Source organism: Anser anser, assembly GCF_964211835.1.
Source record: "Anser anser genome assembly, chromosome: 5".
NCBI classification, from domain to species: Eukaryota; Metazoa; Chordata; class Aves; order Anseriformes; family Anatidae; genus Anser; species Anser anser.
This window is the reverse complement of record NC_139725.1, coordinates 54,928,241-54,951,063: the sequence shown is the minus strand read 5'-3', so window position 1 is coordinate 54,951,063 and position 22,823 is coordinate 54,928,241. Positions and strand designations below refer to the sequence as shown.

General features: G+C 38.3%; 1 protein-coding gene across 1 annotated transcript in view; it reads right to left on the bottom strand.

Annotated features, from left to right (window-relative positions):
• Positions 1-1,129: 1,129 nt before the first annotated feature.
• The window catches only part of LOC310901092 (uncharacterized protein), a 275,956-nt gene continuing 254,262 nt past the window's right edge, over positions 1,130-22,823 (bottom strand). The window contains exon 2 of the transcript XR_014585599.1: positions 1,130-21,364. The gene's annotated coding sequence lies outside the window, so the exon portion shown is untranslated. The remainder of the gene's footprint in view (positions 21,365-22,823) is intronic.

Here is a 22,823-nt window from a genome sequence, read left to right as displayed (position 1 = left end):
TTCCTGCTGGAATAGCTATAAACTAGATTAAGCTCCAGTTTGTCCAAAACCAAGGCGTCTTGATTGAAAGTATCTTGCAATTTTAAGGATAGGTGAAGACGAAACTGTCCTACCAGTAGTCTTGGAGAGTGGGAGGGTGGATGCAGGCTAATAGGAGCATGGGAGTAAGTGGAAACACTAGAAGGAATGTTACAGAATACAGAACATAATGGGAAGGAGGAAAAGAGGAAAGAATGTGAATGAGAAAAACCATGAAGAAGGAGAATGAGATTGGAACAATAAGGAAAGTACAGGACAGAAGAAGTCAGAAGGAATCAGTGCTCAGCAGACAGACCACACTTCTCAAAGGACTCGCTCACTCACTTATCACACTACATCCCCACATTTCCCAATTATTCTGACACCAGTACTTGCCTCAGCCATTCCTGCTTTGTTGCCTTTGTTGCCTTTGTTTTAATAGACTGTTTCCCACTACTCCCCAACAATTTGTTGAAAAGAGGACCACCACTGGCTTCTGGCAAATTGTTTTCACTCCAAAGCCCTGGTCTTCACCCTCTGAGCTCAAGGACCTGAGCATCTGCATGTCCCCAAGCAGGCATGCAGGCCAAGAGCCACCCTGAGAGGTACCGCGCCCAAGGGCAGATCTGGAAAGGAACTTGGCTCAGTCTCGCAGAAGCTCAAAGACACATTCATGCTTGTGCTGTGATTTCTCTTACACACTATGCAACAATGAAATTGAGCAGGAGTGGGATGATCCATTTGTTCGGTTGCCATGACAATGTGTTACCGACTGCAGAACATTGCTCCATGCAGCTTTGCTGCTTGGCTACTGTGGGCTGACGGTACTCTAAAAAAACATAATGTAAGGGAGTTGTCCATTGTCATTACACTGCATCACTTTGACCTCTGCGAGGTGAAAGGGGCAACTCATCTAAAATGACAGAGGTCTGCTGCTCCAAGCATTGTGTTTCTTTGAAAATAGTTTCCTTCCTCCCTCCCTCCCTCCCTTCCTCCCTTCCTCCCTCCCTCCCTCCCTTCCTCCCTTCCTCCCTCCCTCCCTTCCTTCCTTCCTTCCTTCCTTCCTTCCTTCCTTCCTTCCTTCCTTCCTTCCTTCCCTCCTTCCCTACTTCCCTCCTTCCTTCCTTCCCTCCTTCCTTCATTCCTTTCCTTTCCTTCCTTTCCTTCCTTCCTTTCCTTCCTTCCTTTCCTTCCTTTCTCTTTCCTTTTTTTTTTTTTTTTAAGAGAGATTGGATGAAATAGATGAGTATTTAGTTATTTATTAGAAATAGAAATAGAAATAGAAATTAGAAATTAGAGAAGAGGGATCATTTAAATTCTGATGCTACTGTAATAATGCAAACACAGGGCATACAGAAAGTCAATGGTGTCTTACAGTCATAGGGGCAGACCTACATTCACATTGTGGCAGAAATAAAAACATTTTCTCTGGAGTGGAAGCTGCTGAAGTATGCATCTGTCAGCATGCATAAGAAACATGCAAAGATATGTCTGAGATCTGACTTAAAAAAATGGATAAAGACTGTTCTGTATCTAACAGAGAGGAGGGTAGGCAGTGCTTGTTCTGCCTACCGTGAGGAACTACCTATGCTGGTGCAGTAAGAAAAATACTTCATCACTAGCTTATTATCCCCAGAGATAAGTTGGCTTTATTCCTTTAAAGAAGAATTGGCTTCTCAAATTCAGATCACCCAAGATACATGCCTTGAAGGGCTTTATTGAGTCTTTGCAGCTTGCTACAAGACAAAGAAGCTTTGCTATAGAAGTTTATGATACTATTATTATTGCTATTATTATTAATGATGAGAATAATAATTTGTATTCCTGTAGAACTTAGGAATTAAAATCAAGAATCTTGCTTTAACTTACCTGGTTCTGTATCTACTTGCCTGCTCTTATATATATTTCCATACTAATTTCTTCCTGAACTTATGTCAATGAGCAGCAAGTATATAACGTGTCCCCCTAGACCAGAGGTAATTTGTTCCTATTCCTCAAGAGATGTGGAGACATGTATCTGTTCTTGTCATAGGGAGGGATTTGCTTTTCAAATCTCTGTACCCTTGACAAGAGCAGCTCTTAGCAACAGGCGATTTCCCTCTTGGAGTGGATCTCTCCCTTCCCTCTGTGTATGTGCTGTTAACTGAACAAGTATGGCTCTGCTTGGGATTTCTGCCTAAAGTGACTCTAAAACAATGTCAAATAAATTTATTGTGCACACATTCAACTCAGAACAATTCACTCATACAAGAGATGAAATGATGAAGACTTGCATGCAGGTTTCTTCCTAGTCTGCATCACCATTTTTGCTCACCAGTTTTGATTTGCTCTACAGGAATGCAGAACTTCTTACCACGTTTTTAAGAGAATTCTATATTAAAGGGATTTTCTATTTTGAATATCATGGTAAATGGAAAGTGATAAGAGGTGTTTACCAAAAATTGATGATATTAGAAAAATTGGATATTTTTCTTTCATATAACTGATTTTCTAGAAATCCAAAAGCAGAGTGAGACCATCTATCTTGATATCAACAAAGCAATGTCACATGGGAATTTAGTTAAGTGGAAAAGTCAGGAATTAAAGTGCAAGAATTGTAATTGGATAAGAAATTGGTTAAAGGAGAGTGATAGGAATAGTAGAAAGGGAAAGTATCTGGATAGAGGGAGGGAGATTACTGGAGCTCCTCTTGGGTATTTTCCCAGATTAACCTTGTTTAATATTTTCAGCAATGGTCTTGACACAAAAAATAAAAATGTGTTGAGGAAATCCCTCATGTTGCAAATGGTCAGGATCTCATAAATTCTTCTTAAAAGAAGTTAGAACATCAGGAAGTGAATAGATTAATAGGAAGAGAAATGAGATGTAGTTCAATTAAATGTCAGATTTGTGCAGTTGAGGACTCAGATGAAGAAACTCTTTTAAAAGTCAGGAGCTCATGAATGATACATAACTGAGGAGAAGGACTTGACCACAGGGTAACAGTGGATCTGTAACAGATTACTGGTATCTGTGAGGCACAGTTGCTTCAAAAACAATCCATGAATGGGTGCTGCAAGACCTTGTTAAGTTGCAATGCCCCCCTAATCCCAATGATTCATTTGTGTGGTGTGCAGTGTGAGTCACCTAGAGGGATGGAATTGAACTGGAGCAGATACAGAGGAAAGAGAATGGAGAGCCCTGGAGAGTAACCGATATGATCAGAGACTGTCAAGCTCAGTCTAGGCTGAGAACAGCTGTTGTTGATAAACACAACACCAAAGACAGAAAAGAGTCATATGTGCAGGAAAAAATAAAAATTAAAATTAAAAAAAAAAAACAAACAACACTAAATTTACTGGGTAATCAGAAGAATGTTTATAGTGGAGTAGTGAACAGCTTTTTAGAAGGTGTACCAAAGGCACATTTACTGTGAAGGGGGATCTTCACATCTTGACGTATTTATAATGAGATCTTGTGGTGCAGTTTGTGAAGGTGGTGGGACTCAGTGGCCCAGAACTGATTTTCCAGGTCAGTCTTTCTACATTTCTTTTTCCTAGTACTGCCATCTAAATTTAACCTCTAGATGGTCTCTGGACTTCCCTAATATAATTAGTACCAACACACCTTTAATTTGTCCAGAAATGCATCTAGATATCAGTGACATCTACTGGTTTTCATTTAAAAAGCCACAGTTTTGAAAATTGTTAGTGCTTACCCTCTATCCTTAGCATATGATTTGTCTTACAGTTATAAATCTTTCTCCTGATAGCCTTGTCATGTGAAGAATGATTAAATTTCTATTGCAGATCCTACAATTGGATTCAAGAAAATATGATGCTTTTTGTTCCCATTTTAAGATTGACTTCTTTCTTGTCATTCTGGTAATTATCCTATAGTAGTAGCTTCAAAATATTCAGAAACAGAAAATCTGTATCACTCTTTCTTTTAAAAGCTGTTGGAGTAAACAATTAATTAATTTGTTTATGTCTGCATGCATAGGGTGAGAGAGGGTGGATTGTGTATGTATAAATACATGACTGAAAGGAAACAAAATAATTTAAGTGAGTGTTACATTTGGACGTGAAAATTATAAGACTCACGGTTAATTTTATTTCCAAGAACTGCTTCAAAAACATCATCTCATTTGAGTTCACATACTCATGATCCTACACTTTTTCAGTTTCATACGACAGCCATCATGAGAGGTCACTGTGGAATAAAGATGATCCACCTGATTTTTAGACTTTTTCTCACAGAGGGTTTGCCCTGCTATAATATTAGATCCACTAGCTCTGAAGTGGATGGAGTCTGGAACTTGTGCTGTCTCCTGTTAATAACATATGCTAATTTAGCTATTCCATGAAGTAAGCTTTCAGTCTCAGATGTGATGCAGTTTTGAGGTATTCTTCTTTAGCTGTGAGAACTTATTTTCATTTTATTTATTTTTAATGTTACATATGAAAATCAACATAGAAAGTAGAGTCTAAATTTCTGTGTTTTCTTTCTAATTTTCTAACTTTCTTCAACTGAAAGTCTAGGGCTCACATGCAGAAAACTGAGTAACAAGTGTTCTATACTGAGATTTAAGCTGGTGGGTGGAAGAATCAATGACAAGAAATATACAGTATCTGAAAAAGAACAGGTACTTAAAAACGTTAAATAAATATTCACTTGCAAATTTGGAAACAAATGGTAATGACTAACTAAAAATAAATTGTGTCAGAGTCATTCTGGAAATGTTCTCTATTGCCCAGGAACTACTGAAGTGAAACACATCCCTGAAGCACCTTTAAAACATATCTTTCCTTCTGGTCTGTGCAGATGATTGTCTGTGGGTTACTCCTGCTTGGGAGAAGTAAAAAATCAGATTAGAGCCTTTAATAGGATGTATGGGAAGAACAGCATTAAGAAGGGACCAAAATTGGACAGAACTCTGTGGATGTTTCTTCTGGAGCAATCTTCCAAAGACTGAAATGATTTTAAACTCTAATAAACTAGATTTTATTAGAACATTGACTAAAGTATTAGCTTTAAAAGAAAGAAACCTGGAAATGATTGGGTAGAAAAGAACAGGAATAGATACACGCACACACCCTTGTATGCCTAGAAACAAAAGTAGAAAAAAAAAAGAAAAATAAAAGAAAAAGAAAGAAAAAAAAAGAAAAAAAAAGAATACATTGAAAAGCAACCAGCAAAGTAATCAAAACTACTAAGAAGTATTTATTAATACTCATTGGAAACAAAAAGCCTGACAGAAAATTTGTAGGGTCCACTGATGATTAGGATATGGAAGGCACACTCAGAGATGACAAAGCAGTTCCAGAGGTGGCTGAGAATTATGATGCAATAGTGTTCACTGCAGAGGAAGTGAGGGATATTCATATTGAAAAATCATTCTTAATGGGAGACTCATCCAAAACTGAAGTGATGCTAGAACAGGCTGAAGAAATGAACAGTCACATATCATCAGGACCTGAGTGTATTCACTCATGAAATCCAAAAGAAGCCAAGGATGAAATAGCTAAATTACTAATCATGGTGTATGACCTCTCACTTAAATTTCATTTGTACCTGAGGACTCAGGGGGGACATTAAGATGTCAATTTTTAAAAAATGGTTCCAGAGCAGTTAGGGAGAATCAACAAGCCTGTATATAAAGCCTAATAACTATATAGAGGAAATGAGTAGAAACTGTAATAAAGAATGGAACTAATAGACATCTAGTGCAATGAATTTAACTGGCAAAAGTCAACCTGTTTAGTTGCTGTTGTTTTGTGTGTGGGTGTTGGGTGTGTGAAGTTAGTATGTCTTTTTTGTTGTTTTTAAAGGGAAGCTCTTCATTAAAAATCTTTTATACAGTTCTCTTGAGAGATTAATAAAAATGTGGATAAGAATGATCAATTGATAAATTCTTCTCAGAGATTCAGAATAATTTTGACAGTCTCTCACCAAAGATTTTTACTCCAGCTTTGGATCTAAGCCGTGGAAAGCTCACTGACAAAGACAAAATACAGAGCAGAATGAACCTTTGGCTTAATATGGCTATATTAAAGTTCTTGTGTCGTAGTCAAGATAACTCCAGCCCATGGTGTCCTTGCAAGTACACTGTTGCTCCCGGGACTGGTTTCAGACAACAGAGCACACTTCTGAGTTGCAGCTAACCCAAAATAATTCTTTCTTGCCCCATGGTATATATTTTCATCACATTAGAGTCCCAGATTTCTCCTCTGCTCCTCTGATTTCATTTATTTATTTATTTATTTATTTATTTATTTCTGTGCATGAGCTGTAGGCTCCCTGCTCTGAGCTGAAACTCTCAACTCTCTAGTGCACATTCTGTGCTGCACAAACTCAATTTCCATGAGCAAACATCTGGGAGGGTCTACCTCATCCAGTTAGCTCCATCAAGGAGCATAAGATACAACAGAAACAGGCAGCTAAAATAGAGCTTGTCCGTCACAGCAATGGCTGATGTCTGTCACAGCTATGGGTGTGTCCATCACAGCTATCCCCACTGACAAGTAACCTAATTAGCAGAAAAGGTCTGGAAACACCTGCTGCCACCTCTCAAATGGAAACGTTCTTAGTGGGCTTACAGCCACAAACTACTATAAAACATCTTGGCATAACAGATGTTATGTTAGGAAAACAGGGAATGAGGCAATGTGATATATTCTGGGAGACAATAGAGGGACACACTGATCAGCAGCTGAAGAGTGTTCTTCAATTATCACAGAATCATAGAAAGGTTTGGGTTGGAAGGGACCTTGAAGATCATCTAGTTCCAAACCCCCTGCCACAGGCAGGGACATCTTCCACTAGACCAGGTTGCTCAAATCCCCAGCCAACCCAGTCTTAAACACTTCTAGGGATTAGGCATCCACAAATAAATAAATCTGTTAGTTTTTTTCTAACATTCAAGGCTGGGCAGCTTCAGAATTTGGGAATTTCAGTTGGGCTCCCCCTATGGAGCAGATCTCGTAGTGACAAAGAATCCAGCACTTTTTATCTTCAAAGGGAATCTACCAGATTTTATGGCTCATTTAGACACTTTGGCTTTCTGACAGTTTACAGTTAGCTGAGTTTATATGACACTAGCCATATTGATATATAGTACCTTCATTTCTCAGCACAGCTTTTCTAATCATCTCCCTACTTCAGATGTTTGCAGCTATTCTCTTGCAGTCCATTGATACACTGCATTGTTAAAGCATACTGATTTTCATAATTTATTTCTTAAATTCACACTAGTCTCATCAGAGCCTTCAGTGTATCAGGTATTGTGGGGCTCAAACTTGTTTGTTCTTTTGCTTCCCTGTGGGAGAAAATAGAACTGTCTTTCATTGTTTTGCAGATTTTATTTTGCAGTTTTAGCTTTGTCTAAAAACTGTTGGTGATCGTAGATGTTCTCAGGTGTTTTAATGTTAAAAATGAGTGAATTCCCAATCCAGTAGTGAGTTTAAGTTAAAAATAGCTATGTTGGATCAGCCTAGAGATTCACGGTATCTGATAGTATAAGAAATGGGATAGGCAATATCATGTGGTGACACATCCCCTCTTATCTTTCAGCAATGAGTAGCTTAGAGGGATTTCTTAAGTGGTATATCTGTGCAGTATAGACCATAAGACAGAGGTGTAGTTCACCAGATTTTCCACATGCCACAGAAGACTCTTTCACCTGATTGCTGCTGTGTGGAGCTTAGAGGCATGACTTTAAGACATTAGGAGACCAAAAAAAGAAAAAAAGCTAACAAACTGGGTGAGGTGTATTGGAGTAAAACATAACTTTATCAACATTCTTCTGTTGATATTTTGGCCAGAGCTGAAATCAAGCTATATATGTTTATAAATATTATGACATTTAGGTTTTTATTGTTGCTGTTTTCTTAATACACTATTTATGTGAAAATTCTCTCTCTATTCTCTCTCTCTCTTTTACCTTATATATTCAAAGAAGTGTGAGATGAGTCTTAAGGTAATGTAAATCATCTCCTTCAGAGATGATAGAGATAAGCCAATTTATACAACATGAGGGTTTGGCTTATGTTCTTTGGAATTTGGTGATGGGCTGCTCCAGAGACATATATCAACTAGAAACACAGGATAATCTTAACCTGTAATGTAGAAAAAAAAATGAAGAACTTGAGATATTTACAGGAAATACTGGAGGAAATGGAGTTCATCAAATGCAGAGGTATATTCATTAAAGTCTTGAAGAAAGTTCAGGAAAAGTAAACAGCCACTCTTGATTACAGCGTAAGAGTACACTAAAATTGTTATCATACTTCTGTTCTAATACAAGACACCCTAACGAAGTAGAGAGAAATATATTCCAATAAGAATAATTATAAGGATAAATATGTACTTTTTATAAACAGAAATATACAAAGGATACTTCTGGTCATTCAGCTGGAAAGCATAATTTAGGAAAAATGTTCGTATGTATCCTATAAAAGGTCTGCAGAAATAGAGCAGCCTCCTGACCTTTACCAGAACATCAGACAGGCAGCTCTTTCTAATGTAGCATCCAAGTACATTTTAGCAGCACACTACTCAGTGTGGCTCATATATAAGTTTTTTGCCTTCTCTGATGATAAGGTCAACTCAAGACGTAAGACAAAGTTTTTCAAATCATTTAGCAGCTCGACTTTTATTTTAGAGAAGGCAAGGGCATAGATATTTTTCTGGGACTTCTACTGCAATGCAATGAAATTTGTAAGGAAGTTCCTGGACAAGTCCAATGTACAAGCAGTTGCTGCCTGGTGGAAAAGATACCTTCACATGTTGTAAAGATAAATTCCCTTGGAGGGACTCAGAAATGATAATTCCCATCTAACTTAGCAGTTCATGAATTGATATTTTTCAAAGAGTAGGATATAAGAATTCTTGAAGTACAAATGACTCAATATCCAATTTTTTTCTAGAAATTTAGATAATTTTTACTAAATATTTCTCTTGGTGGTGATGTTAGTGGGCTTATGATTTCACACTGGGAACATTTCTTTACTAGCTACCAAGGAGAGATTTTGGTACAAAACAAAATTTCATTTCAAATAGAAAACTGAATGTTAAGTACAAAACTAACCCTGTTTTATTACTGGAAGGATTCACATACACTGGCGCTAAAACCTAGGTATTTTCATTGACTATCTTTAAAAAGGAAAAAAAAAAAAGAATCCCTTTGCATTTCTGTGCACACTAAGTGATCACTTAAAAGCAAAAGGTGAATAAAAAGCTTTTTGCTTAATTTATACATGCCTGTGCACTCAGGTAGCTGCTGTGAAATATTATTCGCTTTTAGTAGGAAACCACAGGTATCGAACTGATTGGTACAGTACTTTTATGAGAAATCTCCATAAGTTGGGGAACACTTTCTATTTCACAGCAGGTTTGTCCTTTAATTTGATCAACTGACGCACTGTGGCTGGAGGAAGAAATAGTGAACTTTTGATATCAGCCAGCTTTCCTGAGGTACACATAGATGAGCATACAGATAACGTGAGCAAATAAAGGGAAAAGCTATAATTGCAGTGTGCTGCAGGCTGTTTTCTGGCTGGCAGAAAGTTCTGCCTTAGCTCTGCTGCTGCAGGCGGATGCAGAGACCAACACCATGCCAGATGTCTGCTTTCCTTGTTAGCAAGGAGAGCAAGGGGCCAGCTTGGCTACAGCATTGCCACTACCAAAACTTATCTAGGCATCATTTCACTGCCTTAGGCAGCTCTGAGTAAGCCAGACCTATCCCTTTCAGCCCCATTGTTCCCCCATCATTACCCAAGGGTATATCTTCAAAGGCTCAAGAAAGCAACCGGGCTCTGCTGTGAGAAGCATGCACCTAGATAGGAGAGAGAGGAAAAAAAGATCAGTGCTGCCTTGGGGAGGCCACTATGGATGGCAGGGATGGGTTTTCTTTATGTGACAATGTGCTTTGGTGAGAGGAGAAGGATTTGTCTTCATGACATCAGCTAATGGGGGAGCACTGGCGTCACTAGTGTGCATTTCCTGTTTCGTGCCCTCCATTGCTCTGCTCCTCTCATTCCCAGGTGTGACAAAAGACTGAGAGATATCTTACCAGAAAGACTGTGGAAGTTTGGGTCGGAAGTGAGAGCAACCACCAAATGTCATATCCAGGCATGGGGTGAAGGGAGGGAAAGATACAGATACTTTTTACAGATTTAAATTTTTTTTTTTTTTTTACAGATATATATATATTTTTTTTTCCCCAAAGATTCTCTTGCACCTACAGACAATTTCAAAAGACTGATTTAGGGCAACTGTATGCTCCTCTCCAGGTAACTGATATAGCAATGCATTCCTATATTCTGTGCTGATTTGTAGATGAGCACAATAAGGTGCAGAAATGAAGAGCAGAAACATAAATAGCTAATGACTTATTCTTCTGAAAAAGAAAAAAAAAAAGAGGAACCTTTACAACAGTAAAGCTTGGATGATGCAGAAACTCAATTCTCAGTACAATCTTTCAAAAAATACACCAAACTGTTGAGGATATAGGCTCTCTTTCCTGAGGAAATCCATCATGCTTATAATAATAATTCCTGTGCACTGGCAGGCAGACATCAAAACTGCATGGCCAAAAAAACGTAATATACTTCTCTCTATACATATAGATGGGTAAATTAGTAACCTTTGAAACCAGCTCTCTTATGGATGGCTAAAAGTTTCAGTTGAAATATTTTTGGTGGAAAAAGATCAGTTTCTACAAAGCAAAAATATCTGCTTTCTCAGAAACTTTCTATTTCCTTTATAAACCTTAAAATGGCCCAAAGTTATTTTTTTTCCAAGATTTGAAATACTTGTTAGTATTCATGTGTTTATATTAATAGAAGATCTAAGTGTTTTGCAATAACTCTTCAATTTTTCAACTTTACAATACTTTAAGCAAGACACTTCTTATAAAGTAAGAACGCAATTTCAGTCATTCTATAGAAGTCAATGATTTCAGTTCATTATGACAACAAATAATTTGTGGCATCCAAGTCCGAGGTGCTATTATCTCACACCTGCAACAAAAAAGAGTTTAGGAGGAGTATGAGACAATTATAACCTCTTATTATAAATTCATTCTTACCCTTCTTAACACATGCACATGCTCTAAATGGGATTCCCTGGTGTTTAAAAATGCAATGTGCTTGGGTTACCGCTGGGATAATAGCTTCAGTAAAATTTCCTATTATGATTTATTCAACCCTGTTCTCTAAAACAATTATACAAATTGTAGAATAAAAACAAAACAAGGCAAAACAAAAAGAACCCTCAGGACAACATAAAATAATGTTACAGGTTTCATTAAATCTCACTGAATTGTGTGGACTGTTATAACCACAAGCCCTTAAGGTAAGTTCAAAAACATGTTAAGATCCTGCTACAAAAACTAGTTTCCTCCACTATAAATTTAAGCCTTTTACTGTATATAATACAAGATGCAGTAGCATGTAAAGATACATGAAGCTAGGTTTAACAAGATAAATAACACAGCAGAAAGAGTCACTCTATGCAAATTCACTATGGTACCTAAGCTGTTATCCTTGTTAGTCTGTCTTGAAGGCTTGTAGGGATTTATACTGGCATTTGGTTTGAGGAGGTCCATGCAGAAGCACCAGAAAAGGGGTGAGCAAACAAGCCAGAGAGAAGGCTGCTAAAAGACTTATGTTTTAGTCTAAGCTAGTCCATTATCTTGTCCAAGAACAGAACACTTAAAATGCTAGTTTTTGGGCTGAGCACTGACTGAAAGATTTGTTGAAGAGTTAGCAAAGGCAAACGTTTCTGACCTCATTACCATCTTTTCTCTAAAATATAACCCTCAGTTATTTAACTTTCAGCTATCTATCTAGGATAAAGAAATAAAAGTGAACAGAAAAAGGAGAACCAAAGAAAACACAGGTCCGCTACTAGATGGGGAGGGTCTCCTCACAGACAATGACATAGGCAAAGCAGAGACGTTTAACGCCTTCTTCGCCTCTGTCTTCAACACTGATGATGGGCTTCGGGACCCAGGGTACCCTGAGCTGGAGGACCATGACAGTGGGAATGACAAACTCCCAACCAACCCTGAACGTGTGTGGGAATTGCTGCTCCACCTGGATCCATACAAGTCCATGGGTATGGATGGGATTCATCCCAGGGTGCTTAAAGAGCTGGCTGACATCATCGCGGGACCTCTCTCAATTATTTTTCAACGATCTTGGGAATCTGGAGAGGTCCCGGTAGACTGGAAGCTGGCAAATGTACCAATTTTCAAGAAGGGTAAGAAAGAAGACCCTAGCAGTTACAGGCCTGTCAGTCTCACGTCAGTGCCTGGTAAAATTATGGAGAGGATGATCCTTGAAGTTATTGAAGCGCACCTGGGGGACAATGCAGTCATTGGTCCCAGCCAACATGGGTTCATGAGGGGTAGGTCCTGCCTAACAAATTTGATTTCCCTTTATGATAAGATCACCCATGTAGTCGATCAAGGGAAACCAGCTGATGTGATCTTTTTGGACTTCAGCAAAGCTTTTGACACAGTTTCCCATAGGATCTTACTGGACAAAATGTCCAGCATACAACTAAACAAAAACATCATATGATGGGTGAGCAATTGGCTGACAGGCAGGGCTCAAAGGGTTGTGGTAAATGGGGCCACATCTGGCTGGCAGATGGTCACTAGTAGGTTGCCTCAAGGCTCCATTTTAGGGCCAGTTCTCTTCAATGTTTTTATAAATTATTTGGATGTAGGACTAGAAGGTGTTTTGAGCAAATTTGCTGATGACACCAAACTTGGAGGAGTTGTGGACTCGGATGAGGGTGGAAAGGCCTTGCAGAGAGATCTGGACAGATTGGAGAGCTGGGCAATCACCTTCTGCATGAAGTTTAACAAAAGCAAGTGCCAGGTCCTGCACCTGGGATAGGGCAACCCTGGCTATACGTACAGACTGGGCGACGAGACGCTGGAGAGCAGCCCTGCAGAGAGGGATCTGGGGGTTGTGGTTGACAGCAAGTTGAATATGAGCCAGCAGTGTGCCCTGGCAGCCAGGAGGGCCAACCGTATCCTGGGGTGCACCAAGCACGGCATTGCTAGTCGGTCGAGGGAAGTGATTGTTCCACTCTACTTTGTGCTGGTGCGGCCTCACGTTGAGTACTGCGTGCAGTTCTGGGCACCACAGTACAAGGACATTAAACTGTTGGAGAGTGTCCAGAGGAGGGCGACAAAGATGGTGAAGGGCCTAGAGGGGAAGACATATGAGGAGCAGCTGAGGTCACTTAGCCTGTTCAGCCTAGAGAAGAGGAGGCTGAGGGGGGACCTCATCGTGGTCTACAACTTCCTCGCAAGGGGGAGTAGAGAGGTAGGTGACCTATTCTCCATTATCACCAGTGACAGGACCCGTGGGAACGGTGTGAAGCTGAGGCACAGGAAGTTTAGGCTAGACATCAGGAAGAGGTTCTTCACCGAAAGGGTGGTCGCACACTGGAACAGGCTCCCCAGGGACGTAGTCACTGCACCAAGCCTGTCTGAATTTAAGAGATTGGACTGTGCACTTAGTCACATGGTCTAAACTTTTGGGCAGACCTGTGCAGTGCCAGGAGCTGGACTTGATGATCCTTATGGGTCCTTTCCAACTCGGGATATTCTATGATTCTAAGTAAATATAAAGATAGGAATAATGAACCTGGCTACAAACTAGTTTTGTAAAAGTGTTTTGGAGAGCCAAAAGAAATTAATACTACATCACCACACACAAGTCATGAAACTTTGTATATCCTGTTGATGGTCCTAAACTAGAAAACACTGTAAATACATTTGATAGTTAACAACTGAACTATTAATTCCACACATTCTTAGTGGGGGATATTGAGGGTGGAAAAGTTGAATTACTTTATGCTTAACAATTTATTTGCTTTGCAGAAAAACAGATGTCTTAAAATCAGGTCCACACAGAAAATTAGAAGACTTCCTACTATATCTCCCTATAGTCTTGTGTTTAATGCAGGCATAGGGTTATGCATGTATGCAACTTATTTCAGGATTTCCTGTTGCCCTCCCCTATGACCTGGAGCTTCTTTGAGCTATACAAAGACTAAGGGAGGAAAAGAGTCCTAGTGGGGACAACTAATGGCAGGAAGGGAGGGAACAGAAGTACCCGATGGACACATTTCATTCCTTCTTTAGCCTATGACCTAACATACAGTTAAGTGAAGAAAGAACATCCGTAATTGTTTGGCTGGGTTATGAAAAAAGAGAAACCTGTGCCATAGTTTATGCAAGGCCTGGATAACCTTGAACATCATTACTGTTCACACAAAATTTCCCCAGAGTCAACTCCTACAACTTGGATTAGATAAAGACCAGGCATCTGTAAGACAGATGAGGCAACATAATGTTTTAATTGTAGTTTAGGACGTATCATAGCCTCTTCAAAAATCCACTGATACAAGTATCTCCTTCCCTTTCTCTCCCATTAGCCTGCTTGAGAGTCCATTCTGACGTGGGATTTACAAAACCTAGGCCACAGTGGGCCAAAAGAGCAGTGATAAAAGATGCAGAACAATTCAAGAGATTTACTGGGTTTGATGCTCATGTGCTTGACTATTTTTAAGAGCAGGTTTTTTACAATATAAATCATAATTCAAAGAGACCTCGTATTTACATCACTTTGGATCCCTTATTTGGTCTCAGACAGTCACTGTGTTTGACACTACTTCTGTGTTAGATTTTTCAGTACGCACACTATAGTTATGGCAGATAACACAGCCTGTGATACTCCTTTCTGGCCCAGCACCAACAACTCTTCCTGATCCTTACATTTGCCTTCTCCTGCTCACACCTTTCCCAGCCAGAGGGACAGAAAGAAGGAAACACATCAACATGCCTGAAACTATGTGCACAAAACATCTTTTAAAATTAAAAAACTCCCTGGAGGGAAATCAGAGAAATAAATAGGAATGGTTTATTTCATGTCTCTTTCTGATTCTCCTTTTTGTTCTAATGGATATTTCTTAATTTAGGCTTTTACAATGATGGAATCATTTGCATGCTGCAGTAAGCAATAATAAATTAGCTGCCTAAATCCCTGCTTCCTAGTCTACAGAGAAAATAAGAGACATTCTCATTAACATTTTATGCAGCCTTTGGATAGAAATGATATATCTAGGATCAACAAACAGCTCTTAGACTTCAGTATTGGACTCTCTAGCTGCCTTAAAATAAAATAGTTTCCTCACAAAGCTTGCTAGAAAAACACCTTACTATGGCCAGGAATTCCCTTGAGTTGAGTTCACCATAACGGAATCATTCTCATGGCTATAGGCAATTATCATCGTGCACTTGCAAGTGACCCAAGTCATGGCCCTGTTGGAGTTAAACATGTTGAATGGAGAGGGTTTCTAGAACTACTGTAAAAATATCCAGAAAGAATGGCATTCTCAAGGCTTGGCTCTTGAAGCTATTTAGCTTTGTGTTTTTGTGTCTTAGAATCACTTGATTCTTACTGGATTACTTTTTCCTGACTTGCATTCACCCTTGGCATCAAATTTGAGCATCTGTTCATTCAAGAATTCTTAGGAGCTGCTTTTCACTTACATTTCTACTTTCACATACATCTACTCTCTTCCTTCTACTTCCTTCTGCCAACTGTTCCCTCCTCTGCCTGCCCACTTGTCTTCACTTTTCCTTTGAAGTTTTACACACCCCTGAGGATCCTTTCTCCTGCACTCCAGCTGAGTTTTTTTATTTTTATTTTTTTGTTTTGAAAGTACAGCTCCATAAAGCTCTTAAACAATCTTTTTGCAAATGAATTATTTAGACACGCACACTCGCATACCTTGTATAATAACTGCTGATCCCCAAAGTAGCTCATTCTATTTCTGACTTCATTTTGCTTTTGCAAAGCCATAAAGGCCCTACTGGCAGAAAATCCATTGTCCTCTGCAGAAGTTAACATTTTTCTGTAATAAAAGCTCTTTTTCCCATTCAACAAATATGTAATTTTACCAGCAAAATGTTAAAAGCTTTATTTGTGAGTGGGAGCAGGTGCAACAGATCCCCCACAGAATTATAAAGATAAACAGGAAAAAATGTCGTAATATCTATGAAAGAGCCAATCTACTTTAGCCAAATCCCAGAGTACTCTGGCAGTTAAAACAACTTACTAAGCTTTTTGTGTGGAAGCTAATGACCGGTCTGAATATTCCTCAATATAACTGACTAGACCACACTCAATACTTCTGTCCAAACACTTAGATACATCTCTGTAAAAGAGATTTTATTTTTTTTTTCATTGTCGGTGACTAAACATATGCTTTCAGCCTTCCCACCTATTATTTTAGATTATTAGTGCCCCTGAAAATACAGAAGTTCTGTCTTAATGAAGAACAGCATGTGCATTTGTTTCTATGCAATATGCCCTAAGCAGATACATAAGCAATACAAGCCTTGCTCAAAAACCCATTTGGTAAAATCATTTGCAGTATATAAATGTATCTGAATCACTAATACTTTATCTAATTCATTATAAAATCACATTGATCAATTTATAATCTCATTCAGAGTTCACAGACCAATGGTTGGTACAGATCCAGGCAGGATCTCAGGAAGTCATTTAATCCATTATCCTGCAATAAGCTTGGAAAGAGGAAACCTAATCCACTCCTCGTAGATGCTTTTTCAATCTGTCCTTAAAAAGCTGTAACCATGGGGAGTCCATGTTCTCTCAAGATAAGCTATTTCAGTGGTTAATTATCACCACTGTTAGAGAGTTTTCCTTAATGTCTATCCTAAATCTCCTTTGATCTAATTTAGCCTCATTACTTCTTGTCCTGTTCACTGTAGATACAAAGAACAGATAATTCTCCTTCTTTTCACAGCAATCTATTCCATGTATAAGTTTTTCCACTATAAAGTCATATTTTCTAAGCCTTTCTATCTTTTGATTACAGGCAAAGATTTGTCTGAGCATATATATTTTCAAAACAGGTTAGGATAAGACCTTCTCCTGCAAATTTGGAAACCAGGAGATAAAATCTTTCATGTAATGTTTAATCTAAGTTGGCTGCATAGCAAATGTTAGATTCTTCACATAACTCTTCCCTAGAACAGAAATAAAAACTTCTAAATATCATGCATGTAAACATATTTCTTTCCACATGAGCAAAAAGTAGATTTCATGATTATAAAAAATAATACATCTGTGGTAGTCTGGCCTCAGTCTCTGCCAGTCTCCTAATAATTAAAATTGTAATAACCTGATAATTAATGCTTTCGTTACTAAACAGTTAGCACTTGGGTGTGGCTGAAGGTGGTTCATGAGGGAACATTGAGCCCTCTGGCCAAGAAGGAAGAAGCAGGAGGCAGGGAGTGGTTGAAACTACAGACTTCAGCCAAACCCAGGAACCCAGGTTCAAGCAACAAAACCAAGTCTGCTGCCCTGCTGATGGACATTGCTTGCCACCACCCTTCTCCACTTACTCCTTTTCCCCTTTCCTAGTAGATTAAACTGGTAACTAGTAGGTTTGCCAAGCTGCAGTGGAGCAAAAATTCTCTTCTCTCAGACACTGGCAAAAGAAATATAGTGGATTATTGTCACAGTAAGGGATGGGCTTGTTAGAGACAGGTACATACTACATCACGTATGAGGACGCTCACAACTCTGACCTATGCTGCTTACAGGATCACCTGATAATGAGAGCTGACAAAAGGAACCTGAACCAGAAAACAAACTTTGAACTTTGAAAACAAACCTGAAAAGAATTTCAGGTTTCAGCTTTCCCCAACGTTCAGAAAAACCTAATTTTTTTTCCTCATGTTTTGTCAGCACATAGTGCTATAGAATGTAATAGAAATTACTGCAGGTGAAGAAACGATGGAGCATGACCAAAGGTATTCTAGTGACACATCCAAATAGTGATGAACTGAGACCAAACAACATGATAACGTAAGATGGCCCTACAGTTTGGATGAACAGAACAGGGATAAACTGTGACTGAACCCTGTTGACTGTTACCTTGAGACTGCACTTTGCTAGTAGGGTCATACCCTAGTAGGCTGGAGACCTCATCAGGCTAATAGCAGACCTTGAGAAATGCTAAATGGCTATTAGTCCAGATTAATACCCTGTATTCCATTCAGTAAAGGTTTAACTGATACTTGAGCTTTCTCTGGAGTAAATGCATGGCTTGTCACAAAAAGCAGTGCGAGCGTGGGACTGCTCTAGATACAAGAGAAAAGGCAGAGTCAAAGGCAAGAAGAATGAGGCAGGCACATTTGTCAGTAAGGGAGTGTTCATTAAGGAGTGTTCAGTTCTGCTCTGTAACGCCCACAATAATTACAAAGATGAAAAGGTTAGGCTGCTGGTGTGCTGAGATCTTTCGATGAATACTTTCTTTGTCTTTGAAAGAGGAGCTGTTTTGTGTTTTCTGCTTACTCTCAGACTTGCCAATGAGCCATTCCTCAGAACTGGGCTACTGTCCCTTGGACAGCACAAAGTGCTGGGCATGCTGGTTATATGGAAACAACCTAGTTTTTTACACTGATGAGTTGTACAGTGGTAACTGCAGTATAAATACAAACCATCTATGTTAACATAGTAGCCACATGGTCAAACCATTTTTCAGAAATACTCAGATTAAGGTTAATTTTAACAATGGTGGACACTGGAATTTATAAGTACATCCAAAAATTAAACCATCCCTATTGTGAAAAACAGGGCATATCATTGAACAAACATGATTAAAAACTAAGATACACAACGAATAACATTAAACACAACAGATTATAGTAAAATAAAACCATTAAAAGTAGGAATTGTTCTCTGTTTCACATACATTTTAATAACACTGAACTAATAACATACATTACTTATTCATATTAAGAAAATCATAAAAAGCATAGAAGGGTTTCATCTGAAACACACTGAAGTCAAGGAAGTATTTATCAGTGTGTGCTGAAGCTGAGGCTGGACCATAAATTAGTCATGTAAATTTAGTGGCTGAGTTAAAAATGTTAGGACCCTGGAGTTTAAAAAAAAAAATATATCAAAACAACACCCATAAAAACCTATTTGGAGGTTTAAGTCATATTTTTTAGCTTTATATTTAACTTACGATTTCCATATTTACATGTGTGTGGATTTTAGACATGGATTTAATGATAATTTCTTTCAGTTGAAAGGTAAGAATCTTTAACTGTAGCATAAAAATCAGGACTGTTTTTTTATTCTTTTATTTAAGCAACAGAAGTATAAGACAAGCACTTATAGAAAGCAACCTGACATGCACTAAATACATGTCAGTCTTCCAGCTGAGTGCATGTTAAGATTAAATGTATTATAATCACATTAATCATGCATCTCCATCCTTACACTATCAGCAGCTGTGTCCTTTCTGACACTAGGGTTACTGTCTTGCCATCTCAAACAAATTTTGAATTCCTCTCATCTGTAAAAGATTGTACTTTAAAGCTCTCCTATTGCTTAGCTGTTCAGGATGAGAACTTGACTTGTTCTTTTTCATATCTTGGCTTTTCATATCTCACAGCATTTGTCATGGCGAGTGGAGAAATCAGCATTTTCAAGACCAGAATAATATCTTTGAGTCAGAGGTTTTTCATTATGTTTTCACAATGTTTCATTATCCGGAAGCTGCTCTGGTAACAAAGCAAGGAACAAAAGCGATCCATGAACAGATTCTACAGGACAGAGTTTAGTAGCAAACACTGGTGGAACTGAGACAGAGCTCTGCTGTGCTTAAGAATCCATTGGTCAGGATAGTGTTTGGACAGGAATTTTGAACTTATGGATACATTTTCTCCATCATCTCCATCAAGATTCTTAGTTGAATTTTCAGTGGCAAGCTCTTCTGTTTTACAGCCATGAAATGTGAAAAACACTGAGACTGCATTTGTGGTAAGTAGCACCAATTTAGCCATTCATGAATCAGATGCAGTGGGCTTTATTGCATGTACAAGTGTGTCTACTTGGAGTATAGCTCAGTCAAACAAGAACAATTTGTAATCTTGCACATTTAAGACAATATGTGAATGGTAAATACTGTTAAATACAGTTAATTTGGCTTTCATCCCAGCATTAGTATTTTGTTGAAGTAAACAATTTGATAACGATACAGTGATTATCATATATTCTTTAGACAGCTATTTATATTCTTCACCATATTGTTTGTTCAAAAGCAACAACATATATTAGAGTGCTTGGCCACCCATAAGATATGTAACAGGAATCAGCCTGACTCCAATGCCCAAAGGAAAACACAGCCAGTCTTTGGAGATTTCAAGATGTGGATCTACTTTCTGAAACTGGAATCCCCTGTTAGGACATAGGTGGCTGGGAGGGAAGGAGGGAAGGAAACAGAATCCAGACAGAATAAGTTATTAACTAAACACAGCCTGGGCTCCTGCCACTTGCTGAGTTCACTGAGAGGAAGGATAAGCACAAGATACCTCCTTTCTTGCATGCTTTATCACAGGGGTGGGTCAAAGAGACCACACATGAAATTAAAGCCCTGAGCATGTCATAAAACTGGATCAGTTCTTAAAATATCAGTGAAGTCAGACATATTGCCCTGGCCAAGCACCCAAGTAATTAAATTCTAAAAATCTTGCAGTTTCAGTTACATTTGAAGCAGAAGATGCTTTCAGGAGCCATCTTGTTGACTTTGTGTAGCTTTTTTTTTTTTTTAAATGAAAGAATGACAAAAGATTCAGGTGAAAATCAAACCATAAAACTAGATTATCAAGTTAAAACTAAATATAACTAGGTTGTCAGGGTGACCTTTTCTGTGCTAACAATAGTCAGAGTCCCCCAGCATTACTTCAATGTTCAATAATATTTGAAAAATTCTCTTATCTCCCATTAGCCATTGCTTCTACAAAGATGAAAATAAAGGAAACACCCGGACACATCAACAACAAAGGCAGCTCCCCTGCAGAATTTTCTTCTAAGTTCCTGTATAGAAATCCTTGTCTGTTTTGTCCCACCTTCTGGGTATATTTATTCTACTAAATGTTCTGGTTGTACTGACATTAGCTTTTGAATACAAGATTCATATATTATCTTAAAGAAATGAGAAATATCTTGATGAAATCTCTCTCCAGTTGGGTTTGCATTCCTAAATCATTTAGACATCAGAAAAGCTACTTTTTCCTCATTTTCCAAAGCTAATCTGAACGGCCTGAATGGGAATGTTCGTCTGCTGGGTGAAGTAAACTACAGAAATTTTCATTTTCACCTTTTTTTGTTGTTGTTGTTTCCCCCTCATATTAGACTATTATCTCTTTGGGACAAGGCTCATCATCTGTGTCAAGTACAATGGTGAGCTGAATTTTCACTGTGCAGCTCCAGGTGATCCCTTCCTGGCAAGACTGTGGAGACAAAAAGCATAGCCTGCAGCTAGAATCAATCATCATTCTACAGAAGTGTTCAAAGAAAAAGATCCACGCCCAGGTGACTAGTTACAGCTGAGCTCTTCCTATTGCTCTGGCTGCAAAACTCAATAAGAGAACAGCATTTAAATGGATTCTAATATCTACGAGTATAGATCATTTTATTCTTGGAGAAGGTCTATTTATAGACCTTAAATTAACTAGTACATTTTCATAAGCTCGATATACTGCCTCACTTTCTTCCAGCTACAGTTTGTACCAATAACATCTGAGTCCACAAGGTGCCAATATGAATCATGTCCCTACCTGCCTGTTTTGCATGTACAATCAGATGATTAACAGTACATTTAGCTAGCTGGCTTAGTTGACTTCTGACTGCAAAATGGTCAGATAAACTTTGAATGTTGAAATTATTTTAGCAATAAAGAAATCTACCTTTTACAATTCATTGGTCTTTACTACATAGATTTTGGAATGAATTTAATGAAATTGACAATTTTATATATGGGAACAAACAACTCAGAAGCAACAGGAATGTTGTCTCTCAAATAGTGATGCAGGTGACCAAAAATTTCTAAAGATAATATTTCAGTCACAGAGCTCTTCCAAGAACACAGAAATGTGAGGGACTGAAATAGTTATAAACTTGCCTAAAGCAATGAATATTTTGCAAAGAGACAGTTAGTGCCTGTTCTTCCTGGCTTGCCTCTCTAATATGCACTGTATCTTCTGGATAGAGACTGTTTTTTAATTTTGATCTTAGCTGTACCATTATGAGATACCAGAAGCAAAGGAGACAGCTTTAAATATAGAAATATAGAAAACAGTCAATTTTATCTAAAAGTGAAAAAAATCTACACTCTAATTTGTGATGTTTTGCCATACAGGAAGAAAACTTTTTTTTTTTGCCAATGATAAATTATTTTTGTTAACACCCAACAAAAGAAGAGATAAAAATACAACAAGTGCGCAAGAAAAAAATCTTATTCCACACACCATCCTGAAATAAAGCTTCTCTCTTTGCAAGAGTGGGAAGTGAGAATTGATTGCAATAGATGTGCATTTAAAAGAAAATCTTCCAGCCAAATATCCCAGGTTTGGTATCATAACCCAGCTCCAATAGGTAGATGGTGGATTTTCCTTCAACTAGTTTATGACCCAATATTTTTGTGAGTTTTGTGGCCAATATGCAATTAGATGTTATCCTCATAGGATACCAAGCCCCAAGAGCTTGAGATCAGATGTCTTGGTGGTTGTGTGATCCTATCACAACCACATTGCCTCTCAGAGATATGGAGTATCCATTTTTCAAATAATCTGCAGGAAAAATATGCTTTCCATTGTGACTCACCACCTAGGAGCTGCATGACTTTTGGGAAAGTCCCTTTCCCACTCTTTTTAAAAAGCTGAATGGTGAAAGAACTTTAGGTCTCTTGAT